A 17,877-nucleotide genomic window follows, 5' to 3' on the forward strand; every position below is an offset into this window, starting at 1 on the left:
AGACATATGATAAACAGATAGTGGTACAAAAAGGTACATGGAGAGATAGAGATAGAGAGGGAGAGGTTACTTTTCTGGCTCTGCTTGATCCATTAATACTGAAACTGTGTGTGATTATGTTGACTTGAATTACTACAACTTTTTTCTTCTTAAGCATGTTAACATCCTGTTTCCACATGGAGACTTTTCAATCTTGTGCTCAGAAAGTTGGAGCTTTCAGGTTCTGCCCTTCCACTCACCAGTTTATATGCTTCCTCCTGGGGTCCTCCCTGGAGGGCCATAGCCATTTCTGAAGCATGTCCAGGAGAGAAGGAGGTAAATCCAGCTTCTCCTGGAACAGCTTCCCTTACGCTCTCTGCTGTGGAAGGCTGTAGACTGCTCCCACACTCCTTCCCCCTCCTTTTTCCTTGCCCCCCCTCCTCCCCCTTATCTCTATCCCTCCCCAGGCCTTTCTGTACTACACTTGTCCTAAAGTTCCACTGTTCTCCTCCACCTCCAGGGTCCACCTGTAATAGCCAGCCTCTAGGATGGCCCCATAGTCCCCACCCCTCATATATAACCCTTGTGCAGGGCCCTCCTGTATTGAGCTGGGCTAACCTGTTTTACCACCAGGACATGATGGGAATGACAGTGTGTGACATCTGATGTCAAGGTCACAAAAGACATATGCCTTCCACGTTGCTCTCCCTTGGATCACTAAGCCAGCTGTCATGTTGTGAGGATGCTCAAGTAGTTCTATGGAGGGAAGGTGCATGTGGCAGGGAACTGAGCTCTCAGGCCAACAGCCAGCAGGGGCTCACAAGTCCTTAGAGTGAGAAGCACATTCACTAGCCTTCAGACCAATCCTTCAGATGACTGCCTCTCTAGTCACCAACTTGTCTACCAGCTCTTGAGTAACTCTGAGATGGAACCACCCAGCCGTGAAGATGCTTCTGAATTCCTGACCCACAGACACTGAGAGATAATAGGTATTTATTGCTTTGAGACACTAAGTTTGGGCTAATGGGCTATGCAGCAATAGAAGGTCTTACTCCTTTCGCCATGCTTGACAATACCGTTAACATCGCCATCTCTGTGGCTTTACCTCCTCCTGGTTCAAGCTCTCCAGGGGCTCATCATTAATGTCAGGATAAAATCCGAATTGCAGGACACATGATCTGGCTCCTGCATGCCCCCCAGCCTCCCTGACCCACTCTACCTTTCCTCTCACTACTGTTCCAGCTACTCTGAAATACAGCACGGCTCCCTTCATGTGGATGGATGGATAAAATTGCCAGATTTTTCACAGAATGCACAGCAAAGTTTGAATTCCAGATAAATAATGAATAATATGTGTGGTTATATAATATTTGGGACATACTTATACTAAAAATATTGTATGACACACACTTATTCTTAAAAGCTATTCATTGTTTTATCTGAAATTCAAATTTCACAGGGCATTTTGTACTTTGAGTTGCTAAATCTGGCAGCCCTGCAGATGTGAGCTGCTTGCTCTCTGCCCCTGCTCCCCTCCCCCCCCAGCTGGATCACTCCATCTCCTCTTCCCTAATCCCTGCCCTGCAGGGCTCAGCCCCGACATCAGTGCCCCTAAAAGGCCTACACTGACTTCCCCCCACCAGACACAGGTAGGATGGGTACCTGCTATAGGCTCCCAACACACCTTGTCACATCTCTCTCTTACCAGCACGTGGCAAGAGTCATTTGCCTGTCTCCAGCCCTAGATTCTAAACTTCTCTAGGTCAGGCATTTTCCAGCATGTAGCTTCAGTGCCAAAAACACAGTATATAGAAGCCTGGTTTAGAACGCTGAAGATTTACTCTAAGCTAGTCACTGTTCGAAGATGTTTTGCATATATCAACTCATTGAATTTTCCTATCAAGCCAAAGGAAGTACTATATTAATACCCCACTTTTACCAGTGAGGAATCTGAGTCAAGAAACGGTTATGCAACTTCCCCACTGTCATTCAGCAATGGCAGAGAGGTTGGGGTTCAATCCCGAGTGTCTAACTCCAGAGCCCACCCCTGTGATGATAAGCTAAAGCACTGCCTCTCTGTGGTTGTGCGATGAGTGTTTGCAGAATGCATGTATGAACTGATTATGTGGCTAAGTTCCTGCAAACTAGATAACTGACTTCAAACAGGGACCTCTGTCTCTACCCTTCCTACCTAGCACAAAGCACAGTGCTGTTCTCATGGGTAAACACCAAAGAATTATTCTGGTCTGTTTTTCCCTCTTCAAATCCTGACCACAGATTCAGTGTAACACTGTGTGCTACACATGCCTAGAAAAGAATGGTTATAGGACACGCCTTAGAAATAAAGGCCAAGGGGGCACCATGGTTAATAGCATAAGTTCTAGAGTAAAACTGTTTGAGTTCAGATCTCAACTCTGTACTGCTTTTTGGCTAAGTGGCTCTGGATGAGGCCCTGAGGCCTAGATTCTTCATGAGAAATGGAAATGATAGTTTGTGTTTCTTAGGGTGTTGTTGAGGATTAAAAGAGATTAAAGAAAAAGCCACACTAGCACAGCACCTAGAATGTAGCCTGTACTCAGTAACCATCAGCTGTTACCACTGTAATTCTCATTCCACTCAGTGGCGGTATTTGTGGGCCTGGCATCCCCATGTGTTTTTGTTACTTCCTCAGCCCCCTTCCCTTGTGCAAAACTCCAGAGTAAGGTTAGAGAGGTATTCTTTGGAGTTTTAAGGCCCAGCCTTAAAGATCAAAATTAAGAAATAAAGACCACCCCACAGCCCAGAGAGCAGCTAGGGAGAAGCAAGAATAGCTCCATCAGCCTTCACTTCCTGCCCTGCCATCCAGAGCCGGGGTCTGAAACTGCTGCAGACTCACGGGTCACAAGCTGCTCTGCTTTGGGGGAGCTGCCGCCGAAGAGGACATCATACCTGCAGGAAACAATGCACATACACTCTCGGGTCGACAGCCACAAATTCCTCACATTTCAACAGCACCTGCCTGAAGGAACACTCTTTGCTTCACAAGTAGCAGAAATACATGAGAACTCTGTGTCTTCAGGGAGTGGTCTCCCAGCCTAACTCAGTCGTAGGGGTCCTCATGTTGCAATCCAAGGCTGCTCCTCCTGAGCACGCTAGGCACAGTGCTAAGTGCTTTGCACAGATCACCCCCCTTAGTCCCTACAACCATACTGTAATGTTTGGTGCCATCATTATCCCTATTCCACAGATAAGAAAACTAAGCAATCAGCCCAAGTCAGCACACCAGTAAGAGAAGAAGTTGATTTTAAATTCTGTGCTGTGATAAGGAAGTAGACTCTTCAGCTGCCGCCGATCTTATGGCCCCAGCTTCTGCTAGGGGTCAAGTTCAGCGCTTCTAATGGGTACTAATAATACCACACACTCTCAACAGTGGTTCTCAATTCCAAATGCTCAGCAGATCACCTGGGAAGCTGATTCACCAGCCCATCCCCAGACAAAATGAATTAACTTTTATGGAAGGTGGAACCAAAACACTGGATGTTTTATTAAGGTTGCTCTGGATGACTATAATGGCCAGCCAGAGTTGACAACCATTTTTCCCTTTCAAGCCATTCTTAATGGATACAGTAAACTTGAAAAAGAAATTCCTAAGATCCTCACATCAGAAAGCTTTTCAGAATAATTTCTGTTCTTCCCTTTCCAGGGGGCATTCTCTAAACAAGCTATGGAGATAAGATATCTCATGGAAGGTTTCAAAACTTTCCTTTACTCATCGATAATACATAGATTGTAGAATCAACTACTTTAATGTAGAGGTAAGTGCTCCTCTTAGGCCCTTAAGAAAAATCCAATGCTAAGTGCCTACTTAGCATTCGCATGAACCTGATAGTGGGCACCTCCTTCAGTTTTGTGCCCGACACCATACTTGACTGACCCTCATTCCAAACCTGGGAGAGGGTCTTCATATACTACCATTCTATAAAGTCTAAGACAAATAGGAAAAAATTAAGTAATTCACGTCAATGTAATCATGATAATTTAAGTTTATGTAGGTACAACTTTGACCTGTTAGGGTTCTTGGCTGCATGCAACAGAAACCAACTCCGGCTACGTTGAGCAAATAAATTATTGAAAACATATGAAATATGTCATAGAAACCAAAAAAAGAAAAATGCAGTGGCCTCAGAAAAGACAGGAGCCAGGCTTCCTGTAAGGATCAGGAATGTAGAACTTACAAATGTATGTTGTCTTTTGAGATATTTTGAGATATTTTGACCCTTTTGTAAGAGGTCCTATTTGGCTCTTGTGACCACCTCCTGGCACCATGACTGACTATTCCAACAATACTATACCCAGTAGAAAATCCAGAAGGAGAGAGAAACAAATGCTAGGTTGGCAAAGCCTGTAGTCTGGTGCTGTGCGATTAAAAGGTGTGGCAGGCATGCATACATGAATAACACCCGGTGAGGTGGCTGACACAGGGCATCTGCATTCCAGGTTAACTTACACCCTGATTTCCCATTTCTTAACATTAGTGATAAGTACTTTGTAAATTTTAAAATTTCCACACACACACAGTTTATAACTAGTCCTCTTCTTGAAAAATGTGGGCTTGTAAATCAAAAAGATTATTTAATTTGCCTACCAGTAGATGTGCAGAAGCAAAACAAAGATGAAATGGAGCCAGACTGGACTTCCCAGGGTAGCTCCCACTCGTGACATCCTCCCACCTCTCAGCAAGCACTGCATGGCAAACCATTCCTCAGCAGTCAGCCTTATGCTGAAAAGCTGCACAGCTGGTAGTAAGGCACAGGTCTGGAGCCACCCTCCTAGGTTCAAATCCTGGCTGGCCTACTTCCTCCACCGTGTGACTTAGGGATGATGTTTCAGTGGAGAATACAAGTAAAGTAGAGATGGTGCTGAGATAGCACCTCCCACGGAGGAGTGCGGCAAACATTGGGGTAATTGGTCTCTATAAAGTACTTTCTCCATTCAGTACCTGGTCCACAATAAGCACTTACAAGTGTTTGCAATGATTAGTATCTCGTGGTTTCTTAGCTCTTATTCATGGAAAGAGTTTCTGGGAGATGGTAAGTAATAGCCCATTCCTATTTATAAAGTTTGGATCTGCTTCAGAGCAAACCCTTTGCAGGTCACAAGCTAAAGTCCTCTGGGGATAGATTATGGATTGGCAGGAGTCTGGCTTTTCCCTTTGCTCTTTGTTCACTTCTTCAGCCCTTCTTTTGTCCTGTGGTGGCACCTGTGGCTCAAGGAGTAGGGCGCTGGCCCCATATACCAGGAGTGGTGGGTTCAAGCCCAGCCCCGGCCAAAACTGCAAAAAAAAAAAAATTCTATTGTCCTTCTGCTATGATTGAACAGTAGAGGAAGAAAGTCCTGAAGCTGATTCCAAGTGATTATTCACAACAAACGCAGCCTGTTTATCCATGAAGGTAAAAGATCGGCTGAGAGCCTGCTAATGTGACCAACCCCCTCTGTTTTGATCACTTCATGACTTACAGGTATGATCACCCTGAGGTCACATATACAGTCCCCTCCTCCCCTCCATCATTGTCACCCCATGTGCTTTCCCAATGGCTTCATCCACCTAGTTTGCCATATAAAGCAAATAAAAATACAGGACACTTTCAGATACACAGTGATTAATTTTTGTTGTTTATCTGAATTTCAAATTTAACCAGGTGCCTTATATTTTATCTGACACCACTCCACCATCCCACTATGGACACAAGAGCCACTAGACTTCCTAAAGGGTAGGATGATAGGATGGTCCTAACTGGCCCTATCCAGGATCCAAGATGCTCAGCAGCCCCGTCTAGAGCTGTCTCAGGTCCAGGATGCCAAGAGGCCTGATTCTGTTGAAGTCACATCTGCCAAGCCAAACTCAAGGCAGGTTTCCCGGTAACATAATCCCACAGGATGCCAGCAAATTACAGGTTCTTACTAAAATAAACTTAGGAAACTCAGCATTTTCTTTAATGGCCATCACTTCCACCCAAGTTTATAGATTATTCTTATCTAACATTTTGATTCTTTTTTATTATTTATATAATAGTATTCTTATACATAAGTATAGCATGTAATATGCATAATGTTATCTCTATGATAATAGATTTCATGTTGCTGCCTTACGCAGTAAAACTGTGTTGACATTTACCACCTTGTGAAACCAGTCTCTCTGCTCACTAGTCATTCTTGCATCTCAGACCCTTCTGCGGTCAATTTTTATCTTCTGAAAAGACATCCTTTTAGTGAAAAGGAAATCAATTTCTTTTTAGAGAGAGTCTTTTCAGGGAAAGCTCTCAGTTTGCGTTTGTCCTAAAATGCCTGTATTTCTCACTCTTCCTTGCAAAATAGTTGATTGAGCAAACTCGCCACCAGCCACTTATATTATCTTATATACAAACAACTCAGTAAGGTTTCACAGCCTTGGTGTATCAGCGCCTCGCAGCTGAGTTCGTATCTTGCTGAGTGGTGTTCATTACTGTTGTTGTGTGTTTTTGTGTGCTGTATGATGACAGCTCTGATAGCCATTCCAGACAAAGAGTTCCAAAATTGCTTTGAAGGGTGGGCTAGGTGCTGGCGTCCGTGCAGAGCTTCCCAAGGGGAGGACTTTGAAGATGACCTTAGTGATCTTCAGTGAGGAGGTGTATAGCACATTTTTAGGATGAGTTCACAAACTTAATTGTCACCCCTCATATGTCAACGGCTATATTCTGATGGCATCCAAATCAACACACCACTCACTGTTTCCCAGCTTTGGTCCTGTGCTTGAGAAGTCTATGGTCATGCTGTCAGTCTAACTGGCATTTCTCTGTAGTTAATCTGTCTTTTATCCCCAACAAGGTAAAAATGTTTTCTCTTTTGTCCTCATGGTTTCATTAAAATCGGCTTAGACATGGATTTATTTTTACGAATTATGCTTAGGATTCATCATGATTCCTGAACCTACAGACCAGTACCTTTCATTAACTCCAGACTATTTCCTGCCGTTATCTATTCATACATAATCTCTCTTCCTGTTCTCTATTCTCTCCCTCTGGAATCCTTACAGGACGTAATACCTCTGTACATTTGCCCTTTCTTTTTAAATTTTCTATAGTTCTGTCTCTCTGTGCTCCAATCTGTAACAATTCCTTCAGATTTGTCTTTTAGTTTACAAATTCTGTCTTTAGCAATGTCTTATTTGCTATTTAATCTGAACATTGAATTTTAATTTCACTCATGAAAAAGTTTCTTGTCTCTAGAAATTCTATTTGTTTCTTTTTCAAAGATTTCTGTTCTTTTTTTTAAAAAAAAAAGCATCTGATTCCCTGCCCATGGTTTTTTTTTTATGTTCTCTTGTCTTTCTTTAAGTAGTTTCAATATTTTATTTTGTATCCAATAATTACAATATCTGAAATTCCTGGGGATAAAATGCTGATGTTAATTGTTTCCCCAAATGTGATCGTTTATTTCCTTAAGCATTTTGTAATTTTGGATTTTGAACTCACATCCAAGGGACTTTATATAGGTGACTACTGAAAGGCATGGGTGGAGAAATGAGTCCCTCCAGAAAGAATTTTTGTTTGTTTTTTCCAAGCACCCTATGGCATCACCGCCTGAAAGTACATTAATTTCTTGCCCTGTGGTGTCTCAGATGATAAAAGTACTCTGTGATAATGAAATACAATGGCAGATGTTTTTCCATATAGAGTAAGGTAGAAATATTTCCTTATCATCTCTCTTTTCTGTGAATGAGGGTTTTTCCCCTCTTTCTTCCGTTTGTTTTTTGGTTTGTTTGTTTGTTTGTTTGTTTTTTACAGAGTCTCACTTGATCACCCTGGTAGAATACCATGGTGTCATTGCTCACAGCAACTTCCAACTCTTGGGCTCACGTGATCTCCTTGCCTCCACCTCCCAAGTAGCTGGCATTACAGGCACCCACCACAACACCTGGCTGGTTTTTCTATTTTTAGTAGAGATGGGGGCTCCCTCTGGTTCAGGCTGGTCTGGAATTCCTGAGTTCAAGCAATCCACCTGCCTCAGCCTCCCAGAGTGCTAGGATTACAGGTGTGAGCCACCACGCCTGGCTGAAGGAGTTTTTCTATCCTTTCACCTTACAAAGTAGCCATTTGAGGATCAAAACTTTTTTTTTTTTTTTGAGTTTTTTTTTTTTTTATTAAATGATAGCTGTGTACATTAAAGCAAACATGGGGTACAGTGTAGTGTTTTCATATACAATTTGAAATATTTTCATCAAACTGGTTAACATAGACTTTGTGTCATTTACTTAATTATTGTGTTAAAACATTTATACTCTAGTTCTAGAAAAATTCACTTGTACACCTAGACCATATAGGTGACCTTTCCAATCACCCTCCCTCCACCTGTCCCCCCTTCTCCCCTCTCCTCCCCCACCTCCTCCCCATATTCTTGGGCTAGAATTAGGTTGTAGCTTTCATTTGAGGATCCAAGCTTAATGCAGAGGTCTCAGTTCCAACTTCTGTCTCTTAGGCAGCTAGTAAAACTCAGAGCTCTGGGTTTCTGTGATTGGGAAACTCAGTTCAGATGCGGCTTCATTGCTAGTTTACCGGTCTAGTTTCCTGTCGCCTTTGTTTATTCCCTGAAGATTTCCCTAATTATGCTCAATTGTGCATGTAAAATTTTGTATTTTATCCAGGATTTCTGGGTACTTTGTGAAGAGAACAGTATTTGGTGGTGAGGGGAGGCCAGTTCCCAGTTTTATTGGATAGTGGTGTCCCAGACGGTAGCTCACCGTTAGAGATTCGCAGTGCATAGCAGCAAATCCTCAGTCGGTAAACCCATAAAGTCTTACGTAAGTCAGTATTTCTTGATTATTTTTTACCCTGAAATCCTCTGTTCAAATAATACCTATTTTTAAGAGCCAGTAATTCTTGCCACATTCTTTAACAAACACTGGTCTAATGATTTAAATAGTGATAACAAATGAGAGAAACTGACTTCTTACAGAGGTCATTCTTGATAAACTTGGGGAATCGCCAAAGAAAACTTCACAAACTAATTATCTTTATTTTCCTGAGGGAGGTGGGAATATTTTGGGTTGGGGGTTTTACTGTTGTTGTTCGCGCTCCTGCTGCTGCTGGTGGTGTGGTCCTGGCTTCCAGAAACACTCGGTCTATCTGCACCCTTCTTGGCCAGCACACAGGGCTAATGTTATCTCGCTTCCCACAAGGAAGGAAATGAAGTACTTTCCATCCTAGCCCTTGTTTTCCTGCCCAAAATTTTCCATGGTTTTATTCTCGGTGCTAGAACTTTCTAAACCTGGTGTCACACAGTAAATTTGGTAGAACAAAATCTGTCCTGCCATTTTTGAATAAGAGAACTTATTATATTTATTTTTAGGCCACAAAATATCTATTTTTTTCTGACAGCTCTGGAACAACTGACATTGAAACAGAACTTCACAGAGCTGCTCCTGACGGAGGGACAGAAGTTAAGTTAGCTCTCTATGAGCTGAAAAAGTTTCAATGAGCTGCCTAAACAGCGTATAATCCTACATCATGTTCAACTGAGGCACGAGGACTTAATATGTACATGCCATAACATTCTTTCACTTTGGAGCATAGATATTTCATGTGCTTCTAGAAGATTTTTCTGAATCATAGAGTTAGGGAAATTATTTCTATGAACATTTTCAGGGAGTACAGAATTGCTGTAGAACTTGTAATGATGTAATTTAAAATCAAAAATTATGTAGGGAACAAATAGAAAAAGAAAAGCCGGATTTCTCTAGGAAATGTTTTTGTTACTTGGCCAGCTGCAATAAAAATTCATCTAAAAGCTGGGAAGTCCATTGAAGGTCTCTTTCAGCCCTAAAGGGTGCCTTCAAATTTTCTCGACTGTACTGAGCCTACAGATTTCCTAGACTAGCTTCTAGAAGAACGTAATCTATCACCAAGAATGGCCAATAAATAGCCAATCAATTAATCAGTCAACATACGGGTGTCTTCAACTCTGTGCAAGGAATTTAGAGACAATGGTCTCTTTCCTTGCAAAGTTTCCAATGCAATCTGGGAAATCAACTACATTCGCGTGAAAAACTAGAAACAGGACATCTCCTTTGTCACAGGTGTTGCTATGACAGCCCTGATAAAGCCTCTCTGAACTTCTAGTTATACGAAGATGTTTCAAGGGTGCCGGCCCCATATATTGGAGGTTGTGGGTTCAAACCCAGCCCCGGCCAACCACTGCAAAACATAAAATAAAATAAGAAGATGTAGAAAAGAGTAAAATCTCATGACCCAAGGAAAAACAGAAGCTTCCAGAATATGATTCTCTAATCACTGAGAATAATAGTGAAGCTACAATTAGAAAAGCACTTTTTTTCTTATCCTTCACAGCATAAGACAGCAAAGCCAGCACACCTGAAACAAAATAGTCTCAAAGAACCAGGGGTACATGATCTGGAGTCCCCGGAGGACGAGGCAGCGCTCTCTACTGGTGCATGCTGCATTTGAGATCCGTGCGAGTATCATTCCCATTTCCCCACCACACCACTGTCTTTACATGCATTTGACATTGAAATTGCAAAAAAAAAAAAAAAAAAAAAGGCAGAAAAAATAGGGAAAACTGACATTGGCTCATAACATCCTGGGAAGTGTAATGTCTAGTAGTCATGAGATGCCTAGAATGAATCAGTGGTTGGTGAAGGAGAATTATGTATTTCATGTACTCCATTAGAGAACCAGGCAGTGAAAGCAGAGGGATCTTTCCTCAGAACAGAAAAAAAGATACATAAAAGATACACATAGGCTGGGCGGCGCCTGTGGCTCAGAGGACTAGGGCACCGGCCCCATATACCAGAGGTGGCGGGTTCAAACCTGGCCCCAGCCAAAAAGTGAAAAAAAAAAAAGATAGGCTAAATTCTGGGGTTTGAGCAGAGAATATTTAAAGATGCGCAGACAGAAGAAAACAAGGTCTATAAATGTAAAATAAAGAGCATTTTACCGTGCAAGGCACATGAAGGTAAAAACCAAGTATCCATGTGATTCAAGTCATGGAACAGGCATTCTTAGGAGAAATCACATGACCAGCTAGAGAAGGCACTGGTTTCCGCTCTCCCCACCAATTCTTTCATTACCCCATGGGGAGAGCAATGCTGCTTTTGACCCAGAGCAGTGTTTTTCAACCTTGTCTATCTCACGGCACACTTGAACCTATAGTCATATTTCCCCAGCACACTTGACTAATGTCAATCCAAAAAAAGAGATTAAAAAAGGATAGACTTATGTATGTATACTTATGTATACACTGTGTTTTGAATGTCCTTCAAAATAACTTAATTAATGATCTTATAAATTTTTGTGAACACAAAAGTCACTGATCTAGAGGAAAGACTTTGCCTTGCTATTCCTCCATTTTCCAAATAATGCAAATATGAGGATAACCTTGAAGATAAAGAATAAACTATTGGGACATAAGTACCAAGCAGCCCCACAGGGAGTTAGTTACCCGCAAACTCAGGCACTCAGCGCCTGGCAACCTTGTGGGAAGTTAGGTTCAGACTACAGGAAGAAGAGTCATCCAGTCCCAAGGGACACTGAGTTCGCCCAGTCCCAGGCCTTCCACTACCAACCTGAGCTTTTGGAATCATCCAACAAATATTCTTCTCTTCCCCCCTCCAAGAATCTACCCTGTGATCCTGGAGACTCATGAAACATAAGTTTGCAAATTGAAGGTAGAAACATGAGTTTTTAGCAGGGTTTTTAGCATTTGTTGATATCACCAAAGGAACCGATTTCATAACCAGGGAGAACACAGATAAAAGCTCTTTGTGAACACCAGGAGGCTCTTCCAGAGTGTTTACTCACGGATTCCAGATCAATCCAGGAGAAAAAATGTCCCAAGGATCAGTTTGAGGGAGTCTTAGAACCATTTCTTGCAGTACTTTGCAGTACTTAACACATACAGCTAGATACGGCCAGAGATGTTAATTCAGAAGCAATGAAAGGTGTTGGCCACCATGCATATGTATTCTGACTAATCAGTAAGTAATCCAGAGCTAGTGGTTATTCAAAAACTCTAGAGTCAAAGCCAGTCTCTTTAATAGTAAAAGGCTTAACTGTCTTCTTGGCAATATCTTCCCGGGGTGACTAGAAGATGTTGTGTCATGCCATTGGGAGGAAAATGTGGCCAAAATAGTTAAAATCGTGCCCTTGTCCCCAGGAAATTCCTGACATTAGTACCAGAGGCTGGATGTTGCTGCTGTGATCAGAGCTTGGGTCATTGTGAAGAGGCATGTATAACACCCAGGGAACAAGTAGGTCCCTTAGGTCCAAGGAAAAGGCTCGGGGGCCTTCTTATCTCACAGCGAAAACAGGCCTATCGGCACAGAGCATAAATCTGAGCCTGGTTCCAGGTGACCCTCTGTATGAAGTTGTCAGTGACATCATCTGTGTAGGAAATAGGAGTATGGTTATATGGGGCCACAGTCATTGGTTGTAGCATTGCTAAGTAGGATCTACTCCTACAGCATCGCCTGAGAGAGTGGAGTGTTAGTAAAATTCCCCTGCCTCCAGTTCAAGTTAGGGGAGACACTGAGACAGGCACACAATAGGCCATTGCCTGAAATGCCCCGCAGATGGCTGTTCCTTATTCCCTATCTACATCTGCAGCCCCACCCACACCCAGTCCAAGTCTGAGTTGATTCAGACCACCTGACCTTCTCCCACAGCAAAAGCTCTGTGGGGTCAGGGGGAGGGAGAGGATCATTCACCATCAAAGGCTACCAGGCCACCTTCACAGGTCAGGGTGGGTCACCTGTGAATCAGAGGAACCTGCTACATAGGCCCAATGCCCAACCCAGGTCTCTATCATAGAAGAGCATGCAGGAAGCATAGAAAAGTCAATACAGAAAGAAGTCAGAGCTGCCTGCCTGAGGGCAACTGCTGTGAGATGACTTTACAGGGGCGGAAATCATCCAAGTTTATGTCCATGAAGCTGTTCCCAACCCAGGCAACCTAACCTTCCCCACCACTTACTAGAGTAGGGTGACCAGATGTCCCACTTTTGGCGGGACAGTCCTGCTTTTCAACAATTTGTTGCATCCTGCGGTGTTTTAAAAAAGTCCCAATTTTTGGAAAGAATGCATGAACAGGTGGGAGAACAGGAAGGGAATATATGGTTTTCGGCTACCAGGTGGATATTTTGCCAGAATATGAGTTTCATATTATTTTTGTTAATTTTATAATGTTAAACTATAATAATAACAAATAATTGTTGAGAAGTGATTATCGAGAACTGCTTATCAAAGTTTGCATTTTGTCAGGTCCCACCCTGCCCTGCCGCCACCACCACCCCCACCCCGGCCATGTTGTCCCGCTTTACAAATGTTAAAATCTGGTCACCCTATACTAGAGTGCAGGTGGAGATGAAAAAAGAAGGAAAGTGATTAGACGCTCCCGTCCCAACACATCTAGCAGATTCCTCACACTGCCATTGCTCCCTATACCCAGCTCCTGTGAAGTTCATCCACCAGTTGTGGGTTATGTGGTAGCCATCTCAGGCTTCCACACAGGAGCTTCTAGTGGGGTCCTGATGGCCTCGGGCATATTCTCACAATGGGAGGTTACTATTTCCCTCTCTCAGGTTAAGAGGATGAGGACTTTCACTGCTACGTGTGCTGTGTGCCAGTATTTCTTGCTCATATACCCGGTCTGTCAGGTTTGGAAGCATCAGGACGTTTCCATGTGTCAGATGAATTTCTCATTGGCTATGATAATCCCTTGTGGTGGTTTTGTGATCTTTTGGCTTTAAACATGGGTTCAGCAGGTTACTATGGGTATGAGAACCCCTTGGGCCTGGTTGATTTTTCACCCAAACATTTTATATAAAATGTGACCTCTTGCTACGTGCATGTACATAGATCAAGCTCATGGTTGAGTTGTATTTGGTATATTTGAGTGACATCACATATATCAGTGCACTTAATAGTTAAGTCCTGAGTGAAATAGAGGCCTGATTATACAGCAAGGCATCTAAGAACAGCTGATGAACCTGTGTGGAGCTATATTTATGTCAATTTCAGGACAGCTTTCTGGCTAGAACCATCACTTGGAATTTCACCCTTTTCCAGAGTAGCCAGTGAAGTAATCTAGAGCACCTGTCCACCTTGGAGACAGGCTGTATTACTATGTATTGGTGAATAAGGCTGCTTGTCAGGAGATAAATTTTGCATCTGTGGGTCCCACTCAATTAGCAACTCCAGTAAGCCATCAGGTAGAATCTTCAAAACTTCTCTTGGATAAACACCCAATGGCTGGTGAATTTGGCTGAGGACTTGAGGACCAGCGTTGACCTTAACTGGATGTACCATTTACATTTCATAACAGAATTTTCTTGGTATTTTCAAGACCTTCCCACTTCAAAGGTCTTTGGTTTAGAATGAAGGAAATGGGCTGTCAGGTCAGAGTGTCACTTTTTTTTCTTTGGTGAGACGATCTGTCCCTGTTAGAGCTTGGAAGCAATGAAAGGTTGAAATATTCAGCACAGGAGGGAAGTCTCAAAGTGCAAATATTTAAAGACCAAAAAATTACTAGCTGAATCTCATTGCCAAAAATTCCAGTAATCTATGAGATCAGTGTTGTGGTTTGACTATGTACCCCCCAAAATCATGTGTTGGAAACATAATCTCCAGTGCAACAGTGTTAGGATGTGGGGCCTCGTGAGGGATGATTAGACCACAAGGGTTCTGCCCTCATGAATGAATTAATGCTGTGATCATAAAAATAGGTTCATTATCACAGGATTGGGTTAGTTATGAAAGGGAGAGCTCTGCCTCCTTTTCTCTTCCTCCCTTCCCCTCTCTCATCCTCTCACCTTCTGCTATGTGGTGATACAGCAAGAAGGCCCTGCCCAGATGTTAGCCCCTCAGTCTTGGATTTCTTAGCCTCCACAACTGGAAGCCAATAAATTTCTGTTCTTTATAAATTACCCAGTCTCAGGTATTCTGTTATATGAGGCCAGACGTTTAATTTCATGAACTAATCCTAGAAAAAGTGCTACATACCTCATTGCTGGATATCACAATGGTCACCTTTGAGATACTCCCCTTGGGAATCTATGCAACAATGCCAGTGCCTATTCCATACTTCAAAGCAATTTTGGAACTCTTTTGCTGGAATGACCATCAGAGCTGTCGTCATATGAGGCCTGACAATTAAGTTCGTGAATGCATCCCAGAAAAAGTGCTTTCATAAAATGTCTGTGTGTGATGTGCTGTATCTAGAAAGGCAACCCAAGCATCAGGGCTCCTTCTTTGTAGCTCACAGCTGTAAAGTTGGCAGTGTGTCTTTGGCAGTCGTGGAAAATCTCTTTGGACTGTTACCCAAGTACTTCTCAAGAAAGACATTTGGGAAATGAGGTTATTGACCTTCTTCTGATTCATGGCCCAGCTGACTATGAACAGTATTGTCTGGTCAGCACGCAGTGCAGTAAAAGCACCTGCCATAGCTGGAGCCATCATGAAGATGTCATAAATTTCATAGAACACTTGGATCCAATGAGCTGTTCAAATTTTGCTAGGGATTGAGACCCTATTTCTAGGGAACTGAAATATCCCTGCAATAGAACAGTGAGGATGTACCACATGCCCTTGGTCTACTTCCTAAAGACACATGAAGAAGAGGCAATAACAGCTCTCAAGTGACAGACCTTGGGTAGGAAGACATTTCAGTCAGTTCAGTAACTCTTATGTAACCGCCTCCTTGTTATCCTTGTTATCCACAGTTGGGCATCTACCTTCAGCTTTTTCAACCAGCCAAACTGGGCTGTTGAACTGGTATAGAGTGAACATTTAATCTTTACCTATATTTATCCTCTCCTGGCATGCAATTCTACCTCAATTGCACGATCCCCTCCAGCACAGGAAATACAGGTGATTCCCAGGAGTATAACCAATTGTAGCAGCACAGGTTATAATGTGGATACTCATCTGGCATCAGTGCCCCTTCAGCAGGCTGATATTTAAGAATCTCCATTCCAATTATGCAAGCTGGCAAAGAACAAGTATAGTCCAATAAGACAGGCAAACATCCTCAGAAATTGTGACCCAGGACTGTCAACTAAGAGTACTATTGGCCCCAAATCCTGACAAAGGGCTTAATTGACCATGGCTTAAGTCTTGAAATCCTCCTGCAAAACAGTGTCTATCCCTAGTCTTCTTTGAGTTTGACAAATTATGTATAGATGGGATCTTTGGAGCTTGAACTCAGCCTCAGAAGACAGCAACAAAGGCTGGGAAAAAATATCTCTGTGATGGTTAATTTTTTGTGTTACTTTGACTGGGGTAGGGATGCCCAGATAGCTAGTAGAACATTTCTGGATGTGTCTGTGTAGGTATTTGCAGAAGCAATTAGTATTTAAATCTATAGACTGAGTAAAAAAGATAAGAAGTTCTTCCTCACCAGTATAGGTGGGCATTACCCAATCCACTGAGGACTTGAATAGAACAAAAAGGCAGAGAAAAGGCAACTTTGTTCTCTGCTTGAGTGGGACATCCATCTTCTCCTGCCCTCAAATGTTGATGGTCCTGGGTCTTGGGCATTTGGACTGACTGGGACTTGTACCATTTGCTCTCCTGGTTCTTAAACTTTCAGAATTTTATTTACAGGGGCATCTCATTCTGTTTCCCAGGCTGAAGTGATCATATCTCACTGCAGTCTCAAACTCCTTCCTAGGTTCAAGACATCCTCCCACCTCAGCCTCCCAAATAGCTAGGGCTACAGGCACACACCATCATGCCCAGTTAATTTTTTTTTTTTAGAGATAGGGTCTTGCTATGCTTTCCAAGCTGGGCTTGGCTTCAAGAAATCTTCCTGCCTTCAGGTTTTGGCTGTAACTACACCATCAGCTTTCTTGGGCCTCTAATTTGCAGACAAATTGTGGGACTTCTCAGCATCCACAATCTTGTGTGCCAATCCCTTATAATAAGTCTCTTTTTACAAAACTATATACAGTTTATTGATTATGCTTCTCTGGAGAACACTGCCTAATGCAATCTCTTTCTGTCTCTGTTTTTATCATTATAGATTAAAAGTAATATGAATAAAATTAGAAATTGAGCTGCCATTGTGAGGTCTCTTATTTGTACATTCCATTTTAAAGTAGGGTATTTATTTCCTAAAAATACTATTGCGCCTTTAAGTACTCTTTAGGTCACAGGATTAAAGGTAGGGCCATCATCCTATATCAATAAATATTTTTGATGAATTAATTAATAGATGCTAGATTATTCATGAGATAAACATCTCCTGTAATTTTTATGGAAAAATTTATTTGAAGACATACTCTAACCAAATCAGAGATTAATAAAAACTAGCATAGCAAGAATGGGAGGACTGTAATTCTAAAGGAATCTCTGTTGATCAAGTTCGCACCTCAACTTCAGAAATCTCATGGAGTTATTTATTTCCTGATGGAAGCTGCAGTCCCTGCACAAAATTTGACCTTTTGTTGTTTCAATTAACTAGTCATCTTACTCCTTTTTCTCTTTCCCAGTGTAAGGATACATGTTTCTCAAACTATAGTCTCCACCCAACAAGTCAGATGGAATGTCTTGACTTGTTTGATGATTATTTCAAAACAATCACTGTTGTTGTTCTTCCAGAACTTGCTAACAATGGCTAAGTTTTCACTCAACTGAGAGCTATGCCAGAAGAAATACTTAACAAAAAGTCCTTTTTCCCCCCTTTAAAAAACCAGAATTACATAGAACAACATAATAGACATATTTGTGTCTGAGCAATCTGAATAATAATATTTTGCATCTTCAAAACTGATTTTAAATGATTGTAAATAGTCTTTTAAATTGGGAAAATTAATAAAAAATGCACGCTTTTTTTTTTTTTTTGAGACAGAGCCTCAAGCTATCCCCCTGGG

This window comes from Otolemur garnettii, unplaced genomic scaffold, assembly GCF_000181295.1.
Source record: "Otolemur garnettii isolate 467f Iridium unplaced genomic scaffold, OtoGar3 scaffold00028, whole genome shotgun sequence".
NCBI lineage: Eukaryota > Metazoa > Chordata > Mammalia > Primates > Galagidae > Otolemur > Otolemur garnettii.